Genomic DNA, 23533 nt, shown 5'->3' with positions numbered 1-23533 from the left:
GTAATATGTAACAAACAGCAGAGTTCATCTATAAATGCCAGACATGCTTGTAAATTGTTGAATATAGCTGGTCCTGTTAATATTCACTTAGACTTTTTTAATTAATTCACTTTGACTGCCTTCACATCATTTTTATTGCCTCTATCCAGCAGTTGTAGGTCAAGTGGAGCTCTCAGAAATGCTGCACAGAGTTTCCAAAGATAAAAGTTTCAACTTTGTAACCATATTTCCATCTATTTCTTCATGTTACCCACCACACAGCCTAATGTCCAACCCAACTTATTTGACTCTCACATACTTGCCATTAATTGCTTCTGAAAATTGTATGGTCAAGAGCCAGAACGAGGTGCCTGTGTCCTAAATTAATTGTCTGTGCAAGTTCACCCTCATATATAGTGGTTTAATTTCACTTACAACTTCCTTATGGGCATTTGGTGGAGTGGATGTAGTATATTATACTCCAGAATGCACAGGCTTGCAATCCACAGATTTCAGCGTTATGTTGCAAGAGGTATTTATTGCAGTGGAGAACTGCCGGCAAATTTAACAAATATTGCTCAAGCTCAGTCTGTATTCCCTTGGTGTGCAGGAGACATAAGGGCACTCATGTCTCCTAAATTTAGGAAGGATGAGGCAAGTTTATTCCAGGACAAAATCCTCTCTAAAATGCAGAGAATGGTTAACTATCTGCGACTTATCAGTTCCAGGGTCGAGTAGAAAAGCAAATACTCCTGTTGTTACACCACTTTGATTAAGGACTGTCTTTAAAGTACACATTTAGGCAATATTCAGACAGTTCTTTAAAAATCTGTTTCCCTAGAGGAGAGTCCTTGACAGTAACAGCCTTCAGTAACAGTCAGAGGCTGACACTGCACGTGCTGTCTTTGGAGGGAAAAAAGCTGTCGCTCAGGTCTTGAGCATGGCTGAATCCTACAGCCTCTTGGTCATAGATTTTTAGACCCGTTGTGTTTTCTGTGTATTGTAGTCTTTTAAATTACTATTTACATTGGCTGTTCTATCTAGGAAATAATGTAGTTTGGTGGAGGGGGTAACAGTTACTGAATGTGATGACAGTCCATATGGTAAAGCTGTTATCTAATCCAGACGATAAAAAAGTATCATCTTTGTTACATCCAGTCAGTTGTGAACAGAAAGAGTCAAAAGGATTTTTAAATTTTTTTTTAACCAACTGTTTGCAGAGTGCAACGTTGACAGTTGCATTTACTGGAATCCTATGGCACTGCCAGCTGTCCGAAAACAGCGCTCACAAAACTGTACGTCCCTTGGTGGACTGCTTTTACCCGTGCTGGCAAACAGGGGGGCCATCTCCCCTGCCACAGAGGGAGCTGCCAAAGGGGAGCTTTTTGCCTGCATGCTTCAACCCCAAGAAATCTCAACCTGAAGAAATCCTGTCCCCACATACAGTGTCTCGTGGCTCATTGCTGCTTCTAGGGAAGGAGCTCCAAGGACGAAGTCTTCCCACCTGGGCCACCCACACCTCTCTGCCCACCTGGCTGTCTCTTAGGCATCCCCCAGACCATGCAGGTGTTGCACCATGCTGAGGACAGCAAGTCCTGGCCATACTTGCAGATGGCATACCTGCAGGTGGGACCCGCTGGTCCCAAAGGTGGCCTTGGGTGTTCCCTTAATCACATGGGCAACGCACACAGGGATGAGACAAAATGTCATAGCTAAAGGCAGCTCTTGAGTCTCTCTTAAAGCCAACATCATTTTAGCCTTTTTTTTGCAGATTACAATAAATTTGTTGAATCACTTGGACACTTTTGAAAACTTTAGTCAATGTTGGAATAATCCCAAAAGCAAAGGGGGGGAACAAGGCCACTGCCACTCACTCAGAGGGCTACACTGCAAACTGCAGATCCCAGAAACCTATTTTTAAAAAGCCATTCCAGAGCAGGAGGTGAAGAACTGCCACAGCCAGCCAGTGTGCAGCAAACTGACATGCAGCAGAGTCCTGTCTGGCAGCATAAATTGATATTTCTGATCACAAAATTGATATTCTGATCACAGCCCAGAGGCGCAGCAGCTGGATGAGGAGCTGGCAGCTCGGACTGCAGCCCCGCACCGACATGACCAGTCTCAGTGCTGGGGATGGGTGGCTGAAGCAGGTACCCTGCGCTGGTTCCAGCAACACCATCAGATAGAGAAGAATGGGGGCACTGCACTACATTTATGGGGGTTTAAAGCACAAGACCTGACATTACATTGGCCTGTCCACTCTCAGATACCTACATCATAAAAAGCAGGAGGGGGAAAAAAATGTTTCCCTGACACGCAGTATGAGCACAAACATGTTACTATTCGAAAGGCTGTACAAAGGTTAAGTCTTTAATCCCTTTAATCCAGACAACAAACAAACAAACCCCAAGAATGAGATCCTGGAGCTCAGCTGAGCACGGCCAGGTCTCTTGTGGGGGCTCTCCATTCATCACTGCAGCAATTTAAGAGTCTCCAGCTAAAAAGTTGCTGCAAAGGAAACAGAAGCATGCATGGTTTTATTCCCAGCTCTTTAAACCTTATCACAGGCAATCTGGCAGTCTGGGCCCATGTTTCAGTGAAGGGTTTAACCCTCAAGTCAGTGGTACCAGGGTTACTGGATTCCCAGGTCTGGCGGCCGCTGCCCCCTTACCGACACTAGAGCTTGAGTGCGATGACTTTTCTTAGGTGTTACTCATGCACAGAGAAAATGTTGTTTCTCCTACATGAAGTCAAGGGTGATTGAGGCAGGGAAGTAATCAGGTAGTAGAGCAGCATCAGAAGATAAACCGCAGAGCATCTGGAGCCCAGGAGAGCTCTGCTTTCAGTACACCATACAGAAAGCATTTTGGTCACTACAGTGCACGCCACTCCCAGACCACAGTCCTGTGATAAGCAGACATCAGTGCAGGCACCCAAAGAGTTAATTTGATTTAAGCCCTGATCTGGGTTTATCAGAATAGCGGGGAACTCTTCCAGCTATTTCAACGGGAATTGGGTCATGCTGCAACCACGCATCTTAAATGAACCGCAGGAAGAGTGCCACTAAATTCAGTAGTAGTATTCATGCAATTCAAATTAGATGTGTGGTTATGTACCTTGCTGAATCAAGTCTACAGGAAAAGTCTAAGCCAGCGGTATAAGCAGCATATTAAAATGCCACTATCCTTTACCATTTCTCGTCTTTTCTGTATCTGTCTTACCAAGTATGAGCCATTCAGTGCACATTCTGTCAATTTAGGGAAGAGTTGGTGGACATGATCTAAACGGCCACTACTTCAGCAGTACACAGATGAGCAAGCAGAAGAGTTAGCAGCATGGATGTGGCCCAACCCTCAATGAGAATTTGTGACAGTCTTTTTTGAACCAAACAATCGCCTTTCTCCTCATTTTAGATACTCAGGATGCTGCAAGAGCTCTCCTAAGCCTCACCCGGCTTTGCTACAAGACAAATTGGACCTAATCTCTGACTCTGAGCAGAGGCCAGGCCAGAGTCGTGCTGGCAGGGCTGTGAAAGCTGTAGGGATGTGAGATGTCCTCTGGTTATGTCCTCTGTTTATTAGAGCAGTCACTCTGGTGTGTTTCAAGCACACCAGATCCACATTAATAATTCTCATGGTGGTACCGGGTATCACTACAGTCCTGCTCACTGTGTCCCCACTGCAGCCGGAGCTGAAGGTCCCACACAGAAAGGAAAATGCAAAAGGCAGCGGAAAGATGCAGACACTAATAATTACATGATCCAGACTACATATCTCAGTGCAGAGGGGTAGAAAAAGGAGAAGGCAAAGGCTCCTACCACAGCTGATGGGACTAACACTAAACAAATTCAAAGGGATGTGCAGTGGCACGGGGAGCTATTGCTCTGCACAAGCCTCCATCTGTCCCTGGTCTCAGGAAATGCCACTAAAGCATGTTACCATCTTGAGATTATATGTGCAGCAAAGGGAAAAACTAGATGGGGGGGCGGGGGGAGGAGAAAGGAAAAAATCAAACATGCTACACACATCCCCATTTGCAACTAGGCCCTGAATTAGTTAGAATGGATGCTCTCTCTGCCATGAGGATGGCAGGTATCTGATCTCATTTTGTAAAATAGCAATAGTCCCTGCAAAATTACAGCTTGGTTCTGGTATTATTTGAAAAGGAAAAAGTTCCATGAACCATTTAGATCGTCTTGGGAGCGGTCACCCCTCTCCCAGCTCCCAGCACAGGAGTTCCATCTTCCCAGCTTTTCATCCCATTTCCACAGAGCCCAATAGTTGTGTTAGCAAAGCAGAAGAAAAGGGGCAACAACTGTAGCAGGCCAGAAAGGGTGCAGAGAACTATAAAGGCCAATAAATCCCGCTATGTAGACACCCTACATGAAGACCACGAGTGCCATTCGCTATCGGGCTGCCAAGCTGCAGGAGCACTGACACCTTTTCCATCCCTGGCAGTCCACAAGGCTGCAGTCCCTACAGACACTTCATTCCACTTACCAGACTGGTTTTCCTTAGCCCCATCAATTTCAGCTCTGTTCTCACAGCCAGTAGCTCAAGAATACAACAATTAAAGATTAATGGTGTAAATGCATGGGAAGTTGAAAAATCCAGATTTTTTATAATGTCATGCCAGATGTATTCATTTTTAAACCTTACCCTTGTGGTTTAAGACACCAGGCCAGGAGTGTCACTTTTCCCCAGCAGACTGCAAATGCTTTCTTCCTTTCAGCTGCCAGCTAGTTTTGTGGGCTTAGATATTTTTCTTTATTTAATTATTCACTGTAATGCATGAAACATTAAGCAGCTTCTTTCCATGAAGAAATGAGTGCTGTTTCCCAATGACAATATGCTAAGTATCCTTAATAGTAGGAATAAGGAAATGAGTTTCCTAGAACAAAGGGGAAAAGGGCATGGAAAATGAGAGAAGCTCCAAGCAGCTAGAATATACTAACACAAAAAAGCTGAGACTTCATTTCGAATAAAATAGTCATGATCAGCTGACCTGGGAAATAAAAGCAAAAAGAAACATACTTTTAAAGCATAAAAAGATATGTTTTTCTGCTGTGATGTTTGGGCTAGAATTTTTTTCTTTCTCAACATTGATGCAGATCAGTCACTGAGGATGAAGCCACAGATGCAATCTTAGGATATGTAACAGTTGTGTTTTCTTAATGGTACTAAACCCCTGAAAGGTGTGAGAAATGTGTATTGTTCAGAAGAACAGAAAGTTAAAGGCTGAAGTCATTAATAAAACCCATTCCAAGCCACAATTTTTCCTGTAAAAGCAGGACTGCACACACAACTTTCAGGGTATATGCTTTACTCATTTAATGTCTTCTACAGCAGCAGCAAAAGACGGTCTCATCGGCTTATGGAGCATTGGGACCTCCTGACAGCACGCCACACCACCACAGCCATACCTCACCATCGACCCAAGACGGGAAAAACCTGGTGACCTTGCTACTGTCACATGTTTTGATGAAACCCTTCACCTTGTCCTTGAAAACCTGGGTAGGATTGTGTAGGCGAGAGGATTTCTCCTGACTCTGGCGTTTATTTGTTGGGTCACAGAGGTAAAATTATCTCTGTTTGATGACTTAAAGCTGTTGGCTGTGGAGATAATCTGTGCATTAGCAGCTGTACGGTGGGTGGTTAGCAGCTTCGAATCTGTAGTTGGAAGCAAAGATGTCATCTTGCACAGCACTTTAAAACAGAAAACAGAGCATGCAGGACAAAACTCCCATCGTAGCCCTATGCAGAAATTGCTTTCCATGACAAATTCTCTCATTTGGTGTCATACTGGAGGGTGAGTCCCCAGCTGTGTCCTCCTGCACTCCTCCCACTTCCCATGGTTGCATCCAGGGAGGAGGAAGACCCCGAGCAAACACCCAGTGAAGGCTTAACTCCTGCAAGTGCAGCATCTGTCTCTCTATGCCTTACCAAAAGGAGACTGATTACCAGTAGCACAGCTTAAAACAGGAGGTCCCAGCAACTTGCTTTCCAGAGCCACAAACTGGCTATCATGAAGCTAAATCCCATTAGCCTTGAGGCGAAAGAGGGCCCAAATCTTCTACCTGGGCATGACTTCTCTGGGAAAGGTGGAACAATGTGCCTTACTCACTATGGATAAATATTTAGAGTACAAACACTGCTGGAAACAACCATCTAAACTCTCAGCCTGCTAATTCATCAAACAGAAACTCCTTGCCCATTGTGTAGGAGAGCAATAGCAAGCCACTCCTTCCCAAGCCAGGGAATTTTGCTCTAGAGATTTGCAATTTTTCTCCTCCAACCTTCACTTTCTCTGCAGCTGCTGAGCTTTAGTGCTGGCAACGAGGGCTGGGAGCCAGGGTGGAGTCAGCTGGGCAGATTTCAGGCTGGAAGATTTATGAAGAACAGACATCAAGACCAAAGAGCAGGAAACTGATAGCAGATAGTGAGGATGTAAAGCATCCCTGGGATAGGAGTGACAAGAAGCAGAGATGCATACTTTTCTTATTAAAAATCTGCATATGAAAGCAGAGGGGAGCATCCTCGCACACAACTGACCTGCCCTGTGCTCTCTCTTCCCTTCTGTGTGGCCTGAGACAGAGCAGAGACATACAGCTTGTGTTACATTTCAGAATATCACCTACAAGGATCATCTATAAGGTTTTTCTCATGGTTTGGCGTTTTGTGGGTTGCTTTGATTGTTTGTTTTTTAAGTTTTGCCACCACTGTATGTGCAAGTGCCATAACACAGTACATGACTACACAGACACCGGCAACATCCACACAGCCATAACAGCACAAAAGATCTGTAGGCACAACTAATATCTGGAACACATTAAAAAATTAGAATATATAGTTCCCTCAGCAGCTGTACTACTTTTCTCACAGTCTTTACTAATTAACATACATTGAGGAGGTACCAACAATGGCAGACCCAAGGTCATGCTTAGCTTTCTTTTTAAACAAGGCACAGAATAATACCTTCAGCATTGACAACGCTGCAGTCTCACATGCCACAGAACTGAAACTTCAAAGAGTTTCTTTGCCGTAAGCCCCCTCCCTCCTTTTCTTTTTTTTTTTTTTTTTTTTTTTTCATTTTTTGAATCGCAGAAATTAATTGAATATGACACCTTTGTGGAGTGGTCTATCTGATCCACTTGGTCATCTCTCCTGTTTCCCAATGCCACAAATGCAAATCCTTCTTGGGTTCAGGAGCTGCAAACCTGAGCACTTTCTCACCCCAGCTGCCTCCCCCGCCCTCCATTCCCACCCCCCTCATGAAAACGAAGTGTCTGTTGGCTGCCTTCCTTGATGTGCATTTCTCAGAGTGATGATTTGCATTACAAAATACACAAGGATGAATTTGCCTAAGTTTTGCTCCCAAAGGCAAGCATTAAAAACAATTTTGAGGCACTCCCAAAACTCCTGCTGCCATCTTCCCTACTCCTTAAAAGCCATCTCCACTGTGAAACCATTTTTTATGTCTTCCAGTAAATCATTGAAGATCATTTTCACTGCTCATTACCTTAAAGACATATAGGTTACATGGTCTGCATTGTCTCACAATGAGAAAAGAAACAGACAAGGCAAATGTTTTATTTATGCTTTAAAATTGGATGTGGAAAGATTTGTAAATGGATTAATTTTAATTAGTGTACTCATTTAGTTTAAGAAAAAAAAAACAAACTAGAAAGCATGCCTTAAAATTAATGCACTGCTACCCTGCGTATTAACAAATACGTCAAGTCTTTGCTTGTTTTAAAGCCCCTTTGTTGCTTAGAGGTTTTTTATTGCAAAAGCAGCCCCTGAATAGTTATTTTCAGAACCCATGCTGGAATAAACCACGAGACAAACATTTTTCTTGCTGTTCAACAAGGCTGCCCCCATAACTGTTATCCTACAAAGTAAATGTTTGCACCGTGGCTTTTGTGTCCTATCTCCTGGCACGGTGGAGGCAGGTTCCGTCTCCAAACTCATCCCAAAGAACCTCTTTGCTGTTTGGTAAGTTAAAACTAGGTATCAGCCCCAGAAACAGATGCGTTTGAATAATGGCTTTAACATTTGTCTCTCCTTGAACTGTTTCTCTAGTGGCTGCAGAAATTAGATTCCTCACAGATCAAGAGTAGGTGCGGTACATTGATGACCACACTGATGTTTTGACATTTTCATTGTATTTCATTAGGGCATGAAGCAAAAGCGGAATCACTAAAACCCAGCAAGGCCAAAAAATACTGATTTTGACTTTCTGGAGCTCAGTAAACCAGATCCTGGATATCTCAGTATCTTCTGCAGATGCCGCAACCCCAGACAGGAGAGTAACCAACCGTTGGCCTCCACCCCACCTCCTCTGCACTGCCTCGTGACAAACACAGAGAGGTGTCTGCCCCAGAGGCTTTACTTACTGTACAAACCAGGCGAAAAAACCTCAAGGCATTTGGTATCTCCAGGATCCCAAGACTCAGCCCCTTTGCACACAAGTTTGCTTCCTGCCTCTTAGTAATTTTGACATTTTAGGACCATCTCTGGAGACATCCTTTCTCCCAAACATGGGCTCCCATGAATAAGCTTTCTCATCTGACCTGCTTCTTCCTGCACAAGCTCACCGAGACTCAGCCTCACACCACCACCCACACCACCAGCACCCACTGTCACGGTTCTCCTTGTCTCCCACCTCAGCCACTGCAGCCTCTGCCCTTCTCACAGTCTGACTTGCTTCCGCTCCAGCCAGTACAACCAAAATAATAAATTAAAAAAATTAACATTGCTGTATTCCTGGGTTTTTCTTCTTCATCTCCTTGCTGCAAACATCTCCCAGTGTTGACCCTGACATATATTTACACGCACTTTGACTCAGCTCTGCACACAAGCAAGGCTGGGCCCCTTGGCCGCGGCAGCCCACACCTCCCATTTTCCAGTCCAGCACCTGCCACTCTTTCCCGTGCTGGAGCGGGCTGGAGAGGACCTTCCTCCAAACGCTCCCGCAGCACCAGTGCAGGGAGCAACAGCAGACACGATGTCCTCACCGACACAAACTGGGGTGTGTGGCACTTCCAGAGGGAGAACAGGACCTCTAGCTACTACCACACACCCCTCACTGTCTTCTCCTCTCCCACAGTCCTCCCTCGCCCCCTCTGCGCTGCCCAAATACCTGAATGTCACCGTTTAGCTCCCAGCAGCCTGACTTCAGCCCCCTGCCCCTCTCCCAGCAGGCAGGCAGACAGTCCAGACAGGCTTGAAATGAAACCCCTGGCAGTTCCAGAGGGTGCACTGCTGCTGTGACACCCCCAACCCGCCTGAGCATTTTAGGATACCACAGCTGTGAACGATGGACTTGTGTAGGATGGAGTCTGGCACCTTTCTGTGCTTCAGCCAAAGAAAAGGGGAGAGGGAGAAGCGACACTTTCCCCATCCACTTGATGAAAGCAAAATCTGGTGGAGGCAGGGAGGGAGAAAAAGACTGGGCACTAAGCCCCTTATTAATTAATGCATGTTTTGAAAAAAATAAACGCAACTGTGCACTCATTTCAGCTGGTTTCTAGGAGCTTTTGTGACCTTAATAATTCATGTTTACACAAGCTGCTTATAATGTTAAGCAGTTGTTTTGTGTAGGTTTTGTCCGTTGCATTTAACTGGGGTGAATATATCTAGCTGTGAAATGAGGTAGGCCATAATACTCAAAGGGAAGCTTTAAAAAAAAATTACAGTGTTTTTATAAGGACAAACTAAATTCACAGCTTTCACTGAAATAGTGTTCCATCCATTACTGATACACACAATGTAAGAAACGGAAAACACATATTTTTTTCCCCCAGGTTCATCCTTTCCCTTTCCTTTTCATGTTCTGGCAGCATTTCCAATACCATAAACTTTCATTGTTTCTCAAGCACGTAATCAGTATATCCTGCCTGTTTTGCTTTTCTTCATAGCAACAGGAGGGTAAGGGGGGGCATTACAAACACCAAAAAATGACCAGAAAAACTGAGAGGCAGGTAGAGCTCCTGAGACCACCTTTAGATGCAGATTTTGGATAGCAGTTTGGGCTCCTCCAATGCACCACACTACATAGCAAGAGGACTTCTAGCACAGGGAGAGGGTTCATTCTTCCAGACTCGTGCCCATCACCCAGGGGCACACAAGTCCTCTAAGGACATCACTTCAGACGGTGGCCTCGACTAAGCACCAGCCTATACCTGACCCACCAGGTAGCCAGAAGAAAGCATGCCAGCAGCCAGAAGCAGCAGCTGCTTCTTGTCTTGAATGCTTTTATAAGCCTTTCCCGACACACCAGATGAGATTTAACGTGAACTGAGAGCCTGCTCATTCCTGGGCAGCTTGAGAAGGAGACAGGGATGCCGTTGTGAAGGGTCACCTCTCCCAAGTGCTGGCAAGCTTGTGTACATCCCTGCCAGGCCATGTATAAACTAGAAGCTCTTCCATAAAGACTCTTAGTTGTTTTTTAATCTGATTCCATTTAAACAAGTTCTTATTTAAGAAAAGCAGTGTTCATTTCAACTGGAATTGCAGTTTGCTCTTCAATATAAACTGCCAAATACAGGTTGCAGCTGCACCTCCCAGCAAACAGTTTCCGTGTGCTGCAGAGAAAAAGCAAACTGTCCCTGCAGCACCAGCAGCTTCATAAAATAAACAGAAATGTGGGCTGAAAGAAAAAGGTGACTGTAAAAGCCATGGGGTTTTGTTCCAGGTTTACTCTGGCTCTAGCAGAAATGGGCCCCAACGCATCATTTTCTTCCATAAATAAGGGATGTTGACACTTAACACAACCTACACAAGTGTGGACACTCAGAGTGTACACAATGGACTCAACCTACCAACCACTTGCAGCAGTTGGTGTAGCCAGGCAAACTCCAGGCAATTACAGACCAACATGAAACCAGGTGTTTTTAAGGCAAATACTAGGTCTTCTATAGAAAAGTTCAGGTTCTGTTTTGACAGATTAACAGTCATTTCTGTAGTGTTTCCAGCCTTCATTGAGTTGAAGTTTCCACTAACAATTAAAAAAATATAATGTAATTGTTCTTAGAAGCTTACAGTAGTTTTTAGAACAAGCTGCAGCCCCCTCCCTCCCTCCCACATGCAACAGGAACCAGTGGATCCAGTGGATCCATAGCTCTGTCAGTATAAGCCTATGGCTGTTATCATTGCCAGTAGCTAAAATAATGTCCACTATCCTGACTAATAGCACATAAAGTTCAAAAAGTCTCCTTTCTGCTATGTTTCTTTGTGTGCTTACAAGATACAAACTAATGGTTTTATTCACCATAGAATAGGTACCTAAATCAGTTGGCATCTCATCTGAGCTCCATCAGATTTAAGGCCATCCCTACCTGGAGGTAGGATTGTCCCAAATGAACACTGAGGAGAGACATTAAAAGATGCCACATCATATCTCCTAACCAGCAACACTTCCTGCATCCCATCAGAGCTATTACCTCTGAGACATCATCCCATCTACAGGAGATATTAAAGGGCTACAGAATCATTAATCACCAAGCAGGCTGCTTCAAGACAAGACTTCCTACTCACATTTTCCCAAAGTTGCTGTACACACTGAAAAGCCACTATTGTATTAAAGGACCACTCCAACCAATAAACACCAATTCTAAAGAGTTTCCCCTTGTTTCTTAAGCTGAGCTACCATTTTTGATGCTTGCCCACATCCACAAAAGAACCATGTAGGAGATACGGGGCTCAGGACCAACAAATAAACTTCAAAATACAGTTCATCTGGGAAACTTGCAACTGTGACACATAAACCTATCACTACCTCATGCCCCAAGACGCACACTACAAGAGGACGGTCGTTGCCTGCCTGGCAGTGTACAACCAGTGATTTCACATCCATCAGATTGCAGCACTCAAACTGCATCCACACCAGGAGGACCACAGCCAGCCACAGGGATCCAACAAGGAATGCTCTTTTCCTCCGTTGTAACTACAGGCCATTAACTTTGACTTAGAATACATTTATTAGTAAATAAACGTATAAAGTACCAAATGATTTAGTGGAACATTCTCCAGACAAACACTAATATCTCACCCCCAAGAATCAAATTTAATTGGGGGAGGAAGAATATTTTAATTGATACAGCTCTACATTGTAAAATGGCACTTGAGTGACAGGCAATTACACATCAAGCAATTCCTCTTACGTAGTGTATAGCGGAACAGATACAGCAGGAAAGAGAAGAAAAACAAGCTTAAATACATCAAGAAATAAAATTTGTGTGCACTGTCTGTATGATCAATGCAAACATAGCCACAAAGATTTGCATTAGAATAGCGCAGTAAATAACCACACCACAGCTGAGACATTTACAGCCACATTAGTAAATACACTTTTACTTCTCGAAGAGAGGATGGCAATTTATTAAACCATCCAAACAAGACATCTTGTGATCACCAGTTGTGCTTTAATTAGAAAGGATCCTTCTGAAAGCCAAGCAGAGGGCCAGGTGACCCATCAGGTCCCTTCCATCCTAGTTATCCAGGAGCTGTGATTCACTGCACTTCAGACTACTCACTGCGTAGAGGTTTAAATCCTTTGATGAGCATGCGGACGTGGACTGAAAGACAATGCTGCGGGCCAAGACAAGCCCATCACACCCAGCTCCCCCCAGCCCCACACCTAACAGCAGTGACAGCACACCAGCCAGAATAACTGTGCATTTTGGAGCGGTGCCACCCAGTTGTTCATTGCATTTATTTATTTCCAGCTGAGCTGTGGGACAGATTTCCCACATAGAAATGCTCGTAGTTTTATTCAGAAGAGAAAGAGGAGTATGTCTGTTACTCTATACAAGAGGGTGAATGCGATGCTGCTGGAATAGGATGTGCCACATCCCATCCCACAGCCCAAGCCCCACCATACCAATGAATACATTTCCCTGCTCAGCTTCTCACCCCAAGAAGTGGAGGACCCAAATAAAACACATACAGAGGAAGGTTGCTCTGTGACATGGATGAGATGCTTTGTATTTCTGCTGCAAATACTAGAAGAGTAAAGGGTAAGGAACATTATTAAGGGAAGGGGAATAAAATCTATGTTGCTGAGAACCCAGAAGGCAAACGGAAAGCTGGCCTGAAGTCAGCCCACCCACTTGTTTGTATTCCCAGATAAACATGGCAAGCATGTCCCTAGCAGAAACACCTGCAATGAGAGCTCAAAAGCTGGAAACTGGCACTGCCGATTTGGGATATGGATGACCACAAGGTAGGTGATCATCCGTCATGAAAGTCTCAAGCACTTCAAATCCAGGCATCGTGGTAAAACAGGTAAGAACATAAGACCAGGATTTGTATTTTAAAGACAAACAAATGCTGGTTAATGTTTAATGTTTAATACCTGTCTCACTTGTCATCTGACATCCTTCATAATGGGAACTGAATTCAGAAGAGACAAGGACTTTGGTTTTTAATACGAGGTCAGTTGCCATCAGAGCTCCTGCCAGCCCCGATTAAAGCTGGTGGACTGACAGCTGGGCACTACAATGAGCAGATGTGGCTGCCACGGGTCCCCCCCACCCCCCTCCACCAGCACAGGGGACACTGTGGAGCTGCTGGGGCTGCACTGTTTGCATCAGAGCATTAGGGTGGCATTAAGTAAACGCTGCCTTTGGGGTCTGTGTTTTGGTGCAGACTTTAGACAGAAGCTCTCTCAAAACCCATACCATTTTGAAGTCTCTTCCTGATCTTTGATTGTATTGAGAAATACATAAACATCCCAGAAAATCTTGATCATCCCATGAGCAGCATACACAGCTCAGTATTAAAGCTAGAATTTCCCCCACATTGCTGGACAACTGCTTTTGCTCTGGGAGCAGAGAGAGAGGCAGCAGTGTGTTAACTCCTTCCTTCGGTCAGGTCACAAATATGAGTTTATACAACTGCTATGCTTGCATGCAGCTGGAGGTATGGAAAAACCCTGCTCAAGCAAGGAACAGGCTGCCTTTTACCCATCTGGGAAGAGGAGAGCATTGCTAAACTTACAGACAACATGCAATGGGACAGTGGCACCAGTAAGATGATACCTAGTGAAGTCCAAAGCATTTACAGAAGATCAAGTAGCTGGGCTGCTCTTGTGCAGATGTGCAACACCCAGGAGGCAACAGCCGGATGTTTTCTCTGGAAGTCAAAAGCAAATAGGGTAGGTTTGGTATCTGTTTTAATAGGCCTTACCTCTGTCAAACTTCTGGGCAAAGCCTATCTGTCTGAGACCTTGTGGAGAGCAAAGCGAGCATCAAAGTTCTCCTTCATTTTGTAGGTCAGGCTTTTGGGCTGGCGCAGTGTCAGCTCACGCATATTCTGCAAAGCGCACTTTAATTTTTCATTGTAACAGCACCTACAGACTTTGATTGAAATAAATAATGAACCAATTTGTATCATGAATCTAAGAATCACTCTCTTCTGGTCCCCATCATGGAGAGGATTTTCTTCCCAGTGACAAGTGTTAATGCATTTATGCCCTAGTTTCCCACAGTGGATGTCACTATTGAAGTGTCAGGAAGGAAGGTTAGAGCTGCTTTTTCAGACTGCTCCCGTCACCCTCAGCAGTCCGTTTTGGATGAAAACATTCCAGCAGAACACAGGCTGAAAGAAGGCTGCATTTTAAACAGCACAGCAAAAGTCTTTGTGTTGTATATGATTAAAACGTAACATTGAATAGGTCTTTTTCCCAGTCTGAGTCAGGGAGAAGGCTCCACTCCATAAAATTACAGGGTTTTTTCTGCAGAATGGCAGGAGTTCCACAAGTCTTTAGTGTAGTTAGAGACCATTTTCTACACTTTTCTTATTTTTCAATGCTGTTCTTTCTGGTAACTCCCCCAGCACAAATCCTGATGGATAGTGCTCCATTTCTGGGAGCTGACAGAGGACACCCGCCTGTTTGCTGTAGCTGGGACCCCCAAAGCAGTGCCTAGCTTCACTTCTCATGAAGAAAAAATGACCAAAACCAAAACCCAGTGGATCCAGACACTCTAATTTGAACCATTCTGACTGTGTGATTCATGATAATTCTAATAAGCACAGTTACTTGGGAAAAAAAAATCAATTATCAAAAGCAACCTTACTGTAATTTCAAAGTTTTGCCAAATTAATACAATTTGATTTCAAGATGAATTTAGACTAAGCACACACAATAAATGCTGTAACCCACCCAGGTACTAATCCCCTTTGCAAACTGTCTAACACTGCAGAGAAAGTGAATAAAATGCTGGCCAAATCAAACAGTAATGAAATTAAAGCACAACTGGCGCAGCTTACTGCAAGCTCATCTTTGGGAGGCTGCACTGAAAAGGAGCCATTGCAATTAGGCAGGTACAACACAAGAGGTATTAGATTGCAGAGTTAGAGCTGCTCCCACCTCCCTTGCAAAGCTTTACAATGTCAAAGCAAGGCAGCAATATCAGTGTGCTGATGCCAGATTAGGAGCCCTTTTTAAACAGAAAGGGATAATTATTTTCTTTGGGAGAATAACCATAAATTAATTTCATTCACCCAAACCACCTTTGTCATTGCTGGAAGCTGCTGCTGAAGGACCACAGACTCTGCCCTAGATGACACCACATTGCATACAAATCTCTGGCTCAGTACAGTGGCAACTGGATGAGATATAAAGTCTTGTGACATGGTGAAGGTCAGATTAGACTATTTGACCTTCAGGCTAAATTTATCAATTTAGTGAAATATATAATAACACGGTTTTTAACTACAACAACATAACACAAAGAGCAATACAGCTTGGCCCATTGCAGATCTGTACTAAAATACAATATTCATGTAATGACTTTCATACATGATCTAGTTAAGTTTAGCCAGGAGAGCTGTTACTGTAACACATGGGTAATAGAAGTAGAAAGCTGAGACTCACCAAAGCGAAGCCACTGCACCTCGTTACAACCCCAGCGGCCTCAGCAGGGCCAGGCACGCCAGTTGGGAATAATGAAAGAGGGAACGCTTAAGGATCATACATAATACGACTCACAGACCTTAAGGAACAAAACGCAGTTCATTACAATGGTATTGTTTTGACAGAAATGAAACCCGAATTACTCACTCACTGCTGTTATTTTTACTCCATCAGCAGTCGGGTATGTCGGAGTTGGTGCTGGATGCGCTGCCCAGCACAGCATAAGGCAGTGCCAGGCTTCTCCGGGCTCTACGCAAGAGCCAGCTGTCATATGGACAAGGGGGTCAAATTCTGAAAAATACTCTTTTCTACTCTTTCTCTGCATACATTAATCTACGTGCTTATTCCTGTTTACATTTAAGATGTATGCCATAAAAGAGCTTACAGGATGTGTACTGCAGCCAAGTTAATATTGTTGTTGGAGCCTCAGCCTCTGTATTTCCTGACATAACGTTGCCCAGTTAATTTTTTTTTTTTTTAATTCTGCATTTGTCTAATTGAGTTTATTAGTGGTTTGAACCCATTTAAGGTAAGAACGCTACACAGAGCATCTATTAACACCCACAGGAAACCCAGCAAAAGAACAGGTCTACGCTGAAGACAGTAACAACATTCAGAAACAGTATTTAGTATAGAAATGTATACAAATATAGCCAAGAAAGGTACTTTTAGTAGTAACATTTAGAAACAATTTAGAAATGTGGCTGGATTGTAAGACCTCCTCATGTACTACTTGGGTAAAATCCACAGCTTTTCATTCAGGGCAACTCAACCGACCTTTCAAGAGACAAAGTGTGCTGTGTACAAGAACCATAATTAAAAGAGTAACAAATAAAACCAAGTTATTTTTTCATAGATGTCACGACTTGGATTATAAAGTCAGGAAGTGGAGAAGACCTTTACTTAAATCAGGCGAATCATTTCACAATGCTTGTGCAGATCAGCTAAGGCAGATGGACCTCACATTAAATCCTCTTTCCACCTCCCAACGTACACTGTGCACACTTGCACCCAGCCATTTCTTTATTCCATAAAGGTAATGAAAATCTAGCAAGACACCCACAGCAATATCATGAAGACATGCAATGCCTCTTAAATTTTGCCCTTACCACACAGAGGTTTGACGTCACTAGCACTGCCAAACGCAGGGGTTACCTGCCGCACACGATAGCCACAGCTCTGCATTCCTAGGAAAGCCTTTACAAGTCACTTGGACTTTGACCTTCTCTCCCTACTTTGTCTCAATGGAGAGAGCCAGAGTCCTGGTTTCTGACCGGTGACTCCTGAGCATCCCCGGCTGGACTCAGCCCTGCTGTGCCCCTGGCAGAGCTGCTGGCGGCTGCCTTCACCAGCTCAGGAGCTGGTAAACCCGACTAAACATCTACTCACATGCCAGGTTTTTTGACCAGTGATCCCCTGTCAACATTGCAGAGGGAACACCAAAAAAGAACACCTTGTGTCATGAAAATTGAAAGACTTTTAGCTCTTCTTTTAAACAAAAAGAGGAAAAAAATTCATATCCCGCTTCTGTAAAATGTTCGTGAGTTTTATAAAAGTGAAAAAACAAGTTTCCTCCAGGCTAAGCACTGAATAATTTCAAAGAAAAAAGACTTCAAAGACACATTCTATGTTCTATTTGCATTCAGTCATTTTGTTTTCCAGAAAATTATTACCTCAGTAATATTGCAGGCTATTCTGCCATTCACTGTGAAGCTTTGGCTACTCAGAAGGTAATTTGTCCACTGCAAGACCCATGCAAGACAGGGAGAAGCCATGCTACAAATAGGAAAGTCTGTGAGTCATCTTGAGGGATTAGCATAATATTTGCAAGGACATGTATCCTGGACATGAAAGTGAGGGTTGCAGAGGGTGTAAAGGAATCACAGTTTCCCTTAAAATGAAGGCAGAGAAAGTTAAGACCAAAGCGGTCAAATGCTCTGACAAGATCTGCTCACAGCTGCTCCTGCTGCCCCTCCGCCAGGAGCAAAACGATGCCCGGTGGCCTGATGGCTCCCCTAAAATCCAGAGGCTAACACAGGGACACGGGGGACAGTGCCTGAACCTGCTGCCACTGCACTGGCCAGAGCACACCAACCCCTCGTGTCAATCCCCCACCAACTCCCACAGCCTCCAGGGACGAGAGAGCAAACACGGGCTCGGGGACGTCTCCTCCTGCACAGCCCCACCACGCTCACACTAGACAGAAGCAGAGAAGATCTGACAGCCAGCCGAGAGAAATTCATGAGCGCTGTCGTTCATTATAAAGGCTACCGAGGGAAAGCGCTGAGGTTAACGGAATGGGCTATATTAAGCCCATTTATAGCTTTATGGCCCTTGCAAAGGGGCATCAGAGCTTTCTGCAGCCAAGTGTAATGGTCAGATAGTTACAAACCGAGACAGGTTTAAGAGACCACCCCCAGCCACCCGAAGGAGAGGCGGCAGAGTTAACTTCAGAGTTTGAGGTCAGCTCTTGATGCTTTCCTCTTACGTACCCCATCCACATCCACGACAGCTCCCGGGCTTAGAACACTGCATATACCACAGCCTGCTTTGTGTGGACAGGAGTATTTAATGACACAGAGAACTACCTTCTGATGATCGGGGGCAGGGGGGGGGGGGGGGGGGGGGGGGGATGGCGGGTGGAATCAGCCAGATGTTTCATGCTGTCTGATTTTATTAAACTGCTGCATACAGGGAAGGGGGATGGTTGCTGTTTTTCTGTGATCGCCACCCCTCTTCCTCATAGGCCTGACCCTGCTGCACTGCAAGACAGTAGCACACGCTGTCACGACATGACCTGATCCACAGCACGGGGACACAGCACAGTGTCACAGCAGGCGATGGCGCTGCCCCTTGTCCTGCACATATGCACACCGGGTCAGCAGAGCAAGGTCAGGGCAGAGACCCTGCAAGCACCCCCAGACCAGGGGGGTGCACCCCACCGACCCCCAGGAGAAAAAAGACCCACCGACCCGGGGGGGTGGACCCTGCTGACACCTGCCCCATTGACCTACGGAGGGGTGCGCCCCACTGGCGCCAGGGCATGGAGTCCTGCTGGTCCATGGGGGATGCGCCCCACCAGTCCCCTGAGGATGGAGCCCCCAAGATGACGGGGTACACACCCCACCGACCACCTGCAGGGGGCGTGCCGCCCTCGGGCCCCCGGGGGATGAAGCCCCAAGCCGGGTCGTGAGGGGGGCACCGCTCTGACATCTGGAGGGGGGTTCCTGCACCCCACCGACCCCCTGGGGGAGGATGAAGCTCCTCAGCCCCTGGGTAGGGAGGTGCACCCGCAGGAGATGGAATCCTCGGGGTAAGGGGGGAGGCACCCACCGACCCCCGGGAGACGGAGCCTCCCCGGCACCCGGGCGGGGGCTGCATCTGGCCGACAGCCGGGGAGGGAAGCCCCGCGGTGCCGGTGCCGTGGCGGGGCGGGGATGACTCCCAGGGGCTGGCGGCGGACAGAGCCCCCGGCCCGCTGCGGCAGCGCGGAGGAGGGGGGCGCAGAGCCCAGCCCCGTCCCCGCGGGAGCGGAGCTGCCAGTGGGGCAGGCACCGGCCGCCGCTCCCGCTCCCGCTCCCGCTCCCGCTCCCGCTCCGGCCCCGGCCCGCAGCCCCGCGCGCCGCCGCGCTCCCCACTCACCTCGGCGGGCACGGGGGGACCCGGCGCCCCGACACCTGCCCGCCGGCCCCGGGCAGGGCGGTCCCCGGCCCGGCGCCGCTCCCTCGCCGCCCGCCGCGCCGCCGCGCTGCCCGCCCGGCCCGGCCCGAGAGCGGCGGGGGCGGCCCCGACGGGGCGGGCGGCGCGGGGATCCCGCGAGGGGCGGCCCGAGAGTCCTTGGCGGGGCGGCGCCCGGGCGGGTCCCCCACCGCCCCCGGGGCACGGCGGGACCGGCCGAGCACGGTGGCACCAGGGGCCGCCGGCGAGCCGGGACCGGCCGGGGCCGGGGGGCAGCGGGACTGCGGCCGGGGTCGGCGGGCGCTCGAGGCGCTGCCCGAAACCTCCGGCCCCGAGCAGCCGGCGTTGCTCGGTGGAAGGCTGTAGTATTTTGGGACACGTCGGGATTTTTGAAAGTCCTTTGAATATTTTCCTTCTGTCGTTTTTATCTTCTGTTCTCGCTCAGGCAGGCAGCGCTAGTTCCAAGGATTTAAATGAGCAGCGAATTACCCACTTTTCTTAAAAAAAGAGGTAAAAGAATCCTTTTAAAATTTAACAAAGTTCCTTTTTTACTAGTGACTTAATAAAGTGAAATCACATTCTAAAATGTTTGGTTGCTTTTTCAGGTTCACTTTTCCTAGGCACTGTAAACGGAAATGGTCAGTGGCTCCTTTTTCTTGCAAGCCAGGGTCCTTTCCTGACTAGTGCCCCCGTACAAGGCTCAGGGAGTGCATTTCCAGTACTGCTGTTCTAAAATTAAATCTTAAAAAAAAAATAAAAATAAAAAAAAATTATCCAGATCAAGTAAAGTGTCTCTAAAGTATTGTCTTTTAATAAAGACTCTGTCAGACTATCACATTACAATTTGGCCCAGATGCTCTGCCTTATCAGTCCTTTGAAGCTGATTGCTCATGATGGCAATGTCTGGGCTGATAACTAAATCAAGCCCAGCATTTGAAGAGGAGGATTGTCTAGAGGCACTTGTTGCAGTGGCTGGCTTGGCATGAGGTACCAGGCAGTGCCTTAGGACTTTTCAACATGCAAAGGATGCTGTTAGTTGAGCTGAATTGTTCTGCAAATGCAGAATACTTTCCACGCAAACAAAATAGTATCACAGAGCGCACTCGCACTCGCACTCGCACTCTCGACCACCCTCCGTGCAGAGCAGGGAGGTTTTCAGTGGTGTTGGCCAGGCCAAAGCATGCGATGAGGGGAAAAAAATACAAAACAAGCATCCATGCTGCTGAACTCTGGGATGAGGCACAAAAGAACAGCTGTGTGATTCCTGATGGTGACCTTATTTCAGTGAAGGAAATCCCAGGTACACAGAGCAAGTAATAGCTGCTGGGACTGGTGGGAGAGCTGCTCCCTGCAAGCAACTCGCCAAGTTTTCCACCAGCACTGCTGGCAAACAAGCTGACACCATGCCAGATCACAGTCAACCAAGCAGCACTCAGGAGGACTACATCCCACCATGTTTTACCCCTGCATCTTCATGCTGAAGTGCAAGCCCGTTAAATGGTTTCCTGCAGGGCCAGGGTTAATCCAGAACACGATTCAATGGAATTTCAATGAAAGCAGATTTTGGGGTATATGAAGTTCTGCTACTGCTCCAGACACCATGTGGCTAACCAGTGCCAGGTCACAGGGGATCGAGGCCCCTCCAAAAGCACCACAGTATCAGATTAATTCAGTCTCCATCCATGATTTTTCCACTCGGTTTCTAGGGACCTGCCTTTGCGCAATTCTCAGTCCATTATTTAACCGCATGAGAACGAACAGCCCTGCTCGCAAATGATTGCTCTGGGCTGCCAGGTAGCTCACTGGAAACGCTGCTGGCTCACGGTAGCAAGGTGAATGACAGGGCGAAGCAGGAGTACCTCTGAGTATTATTCCCTTCGACTCCCAAGTTCAAAAATGTGATTATCTCCTGGTAGGACACAAAAAATCCCCAGAGGTCCCACAGCACCTCAGGATAGCAGCTCAGAGTGCTGAGCCCTTATTTCAGAGCATGGCTGTCCCCTGTGATTATTTCTGGCAGGAAACCATGGCCAATAGCTATGTAAATGTGATGATTGTCTTCAGCAGAAGCAGCATAGGGATGAGAATGACCAAAATACACATGCACTAACTTTTGATTATCCGTTATCTTCACTTTTAAAGATCCACAAGTCCAGCCTGTTTGTAAGGCTCATCGCTAGGACAAGGGAGCAGATTATGCCTGAACCACTTCTCATTCAAATCGGAGGAGTTCTATTCATTTCAGGTGCTATACCAATGTAGAAGTGTCATGAAAAGTCACTTTATCTTCCTTATCCTCCCACATACAAGTATGACTTAAATCTCTCTAAAGTCAGTTGTATGCATTTCCCCCATTTTCTGCATCAATTGCAAGGTAACGTTATAAAGCGCTGAAGGTTTGGTGCTCCTACTGCAGAGCATTTGGCTTCTGGCAGGATTATATCACAGCAGCAAAGTTGATGCTCATAAAAAATGTTTTTTGCTAAGTACTTCCATGGGCAGCTGTTCATATTTGATTTTGCAATGTAAATCAACCACTGCTTATATCTTCTGATTTCAGACCAAAAGGTGGAAAAGATAGTGTGCTATATGTGTTGGGTTTATTCTGCAGGTCTCTATGGAAAGGCCAACCTTATCTGCAACTGGAATTGGTAATTCTGGAAGCTGCCAGCAATATTGCACGTTCTCTTTTTACACATCTGAGAAATACTATTTTTCTGCTGTTATTCCTGAAGGTTATGCACCTCTTCTGCAATGTGAACATCAAAATCCTGATTAAATGTGCTTTCATGAGTATAGGTCTCCCAACACTGGTACATAGGACTCACAGTACCTGTATTCTGCAACCTGGTTAGGTGTTGATAGTAGCATTCTGTGTTTTTCTTGGACACCACCTGAGTAGAGATTAAGTATATTGCTTGGTGTTTTCCACACTTCACCTCTTAGAGTGTGCCCAAAATCTCTTTTTATTTTGCTTTAGATAAAGGAAGGATGCCAAAAGTAAAACTGTTATCTGGACCAGAGGAACCTGGAAGAGAAGCTGAAGCCCAGGGAAAAAGAGGGAAACCACAAAGCAGAGAGAAAGATCAGATTAAGCCAATGGCATAATATTCAGCTTTCAGGATTCTTAACACTGCTTAGATCATGTAACCTCAGGTGGCTGCATCAATGGGACCGAATTTCAGCAGCATATTTTCAGAAACCTGGAGTACTTTTAGAGTTGCTACACAGCAGATTTTAGTCATCCTAACAACATTTCATCCCAGTGCCAGCTTCAGCAATCTGTAATTTTGTCACATTTTCTGAGCACAAGCAGGATTTTCTGCCCTGACCCGTGCCACCCTGACAGTGCCCGTCTTCTGCTGTGCTCTGGGGATGGCTGGACAGCATCCAGCGATCCAGGCAGATCTGCTGAGCCATCACCTGCCCTCGGCTCTCCCTGAAATCCCCAGATGTGGGGGCTCGCAGTATTCTGAAGTTTTTCTGTAGCTGATTTGATGTTGCTTGGGTCTAGTTTAAGTGGCTTGGGGACAGACTGTCTGGCAGTAGGTAGAGAAGAAAGTGCAAATGAAAAAGAGCAATGTCTTCATTTCCAGGCAGGGTTTATGTAATGCTGCCACCACTGACAGGAAAAAGTGGGGCAATAACTATGTGGGGCTGATTAACCTGAATTATGACTTTTCCCCAGCAGCTTCCAAAATTGAGGCTGTGATTTAAAAATCACAGTATGACTCCTGACATATTGTGAGCTCCGCTAGCAAGGCTTGTGTTTCCCTGTGTTTATGGAACAAAACTGGGACTCCTCATCTTTAGTATTGCTCCTCTCTTTTCTCATCTCTGCCCTTTTACACAGACACACACACTCCCCATGTATATAGCTGGTATAAAATAGACCAAGGACAAGCCACCACTGACTGTGCTATTATAATTTCCATTCACAAGGAGACTAAAATGAACT

General features: G+C 46.1%; 1 protein-coding gene across 3 annotated transcripts in view; it reads right to left on the bottom strand.

Moving 5' to 3' along the window:
* PDZD2 (PDZ domain containing 2) overlaps window positions 1-19606 on the bottom strand; it is a 204716-nt gene extending 185110 nt beyond the window's left edge. For all 3 annotated transcript variants that reach the window (XM_037373554.1, XM_037373555.1, XM_037373556.1), the window contains exon 1: window positions 19540-19606. The gene's annotated coding sequence lies outside the window, so the exon portion shown is untranslated. The remainder of the gene's footprint in view (window positions 1-19539) is intronic.
* Between the last annotated feature and the right edge of the window lie 3927 nt (window positions 19607-23533).

This window comes from Falco rusticolus, chromosome Z, assembly GCF_015220075.1.
Source record: "Falco rusticolus isolate bFalRus1 chromosome Z, bFalRus1.pri, whole genome shotgun sequence".
NCBI lineage: Eukaryota > Metazoa > Chordata > Aves > Falconiformes > Falconidae > Falco > Falco rusticolus.
Note: the sequence above shows the minus strand (reverse complement) of the source record. Positions and strands in the feature narration are given on the sequence as shown.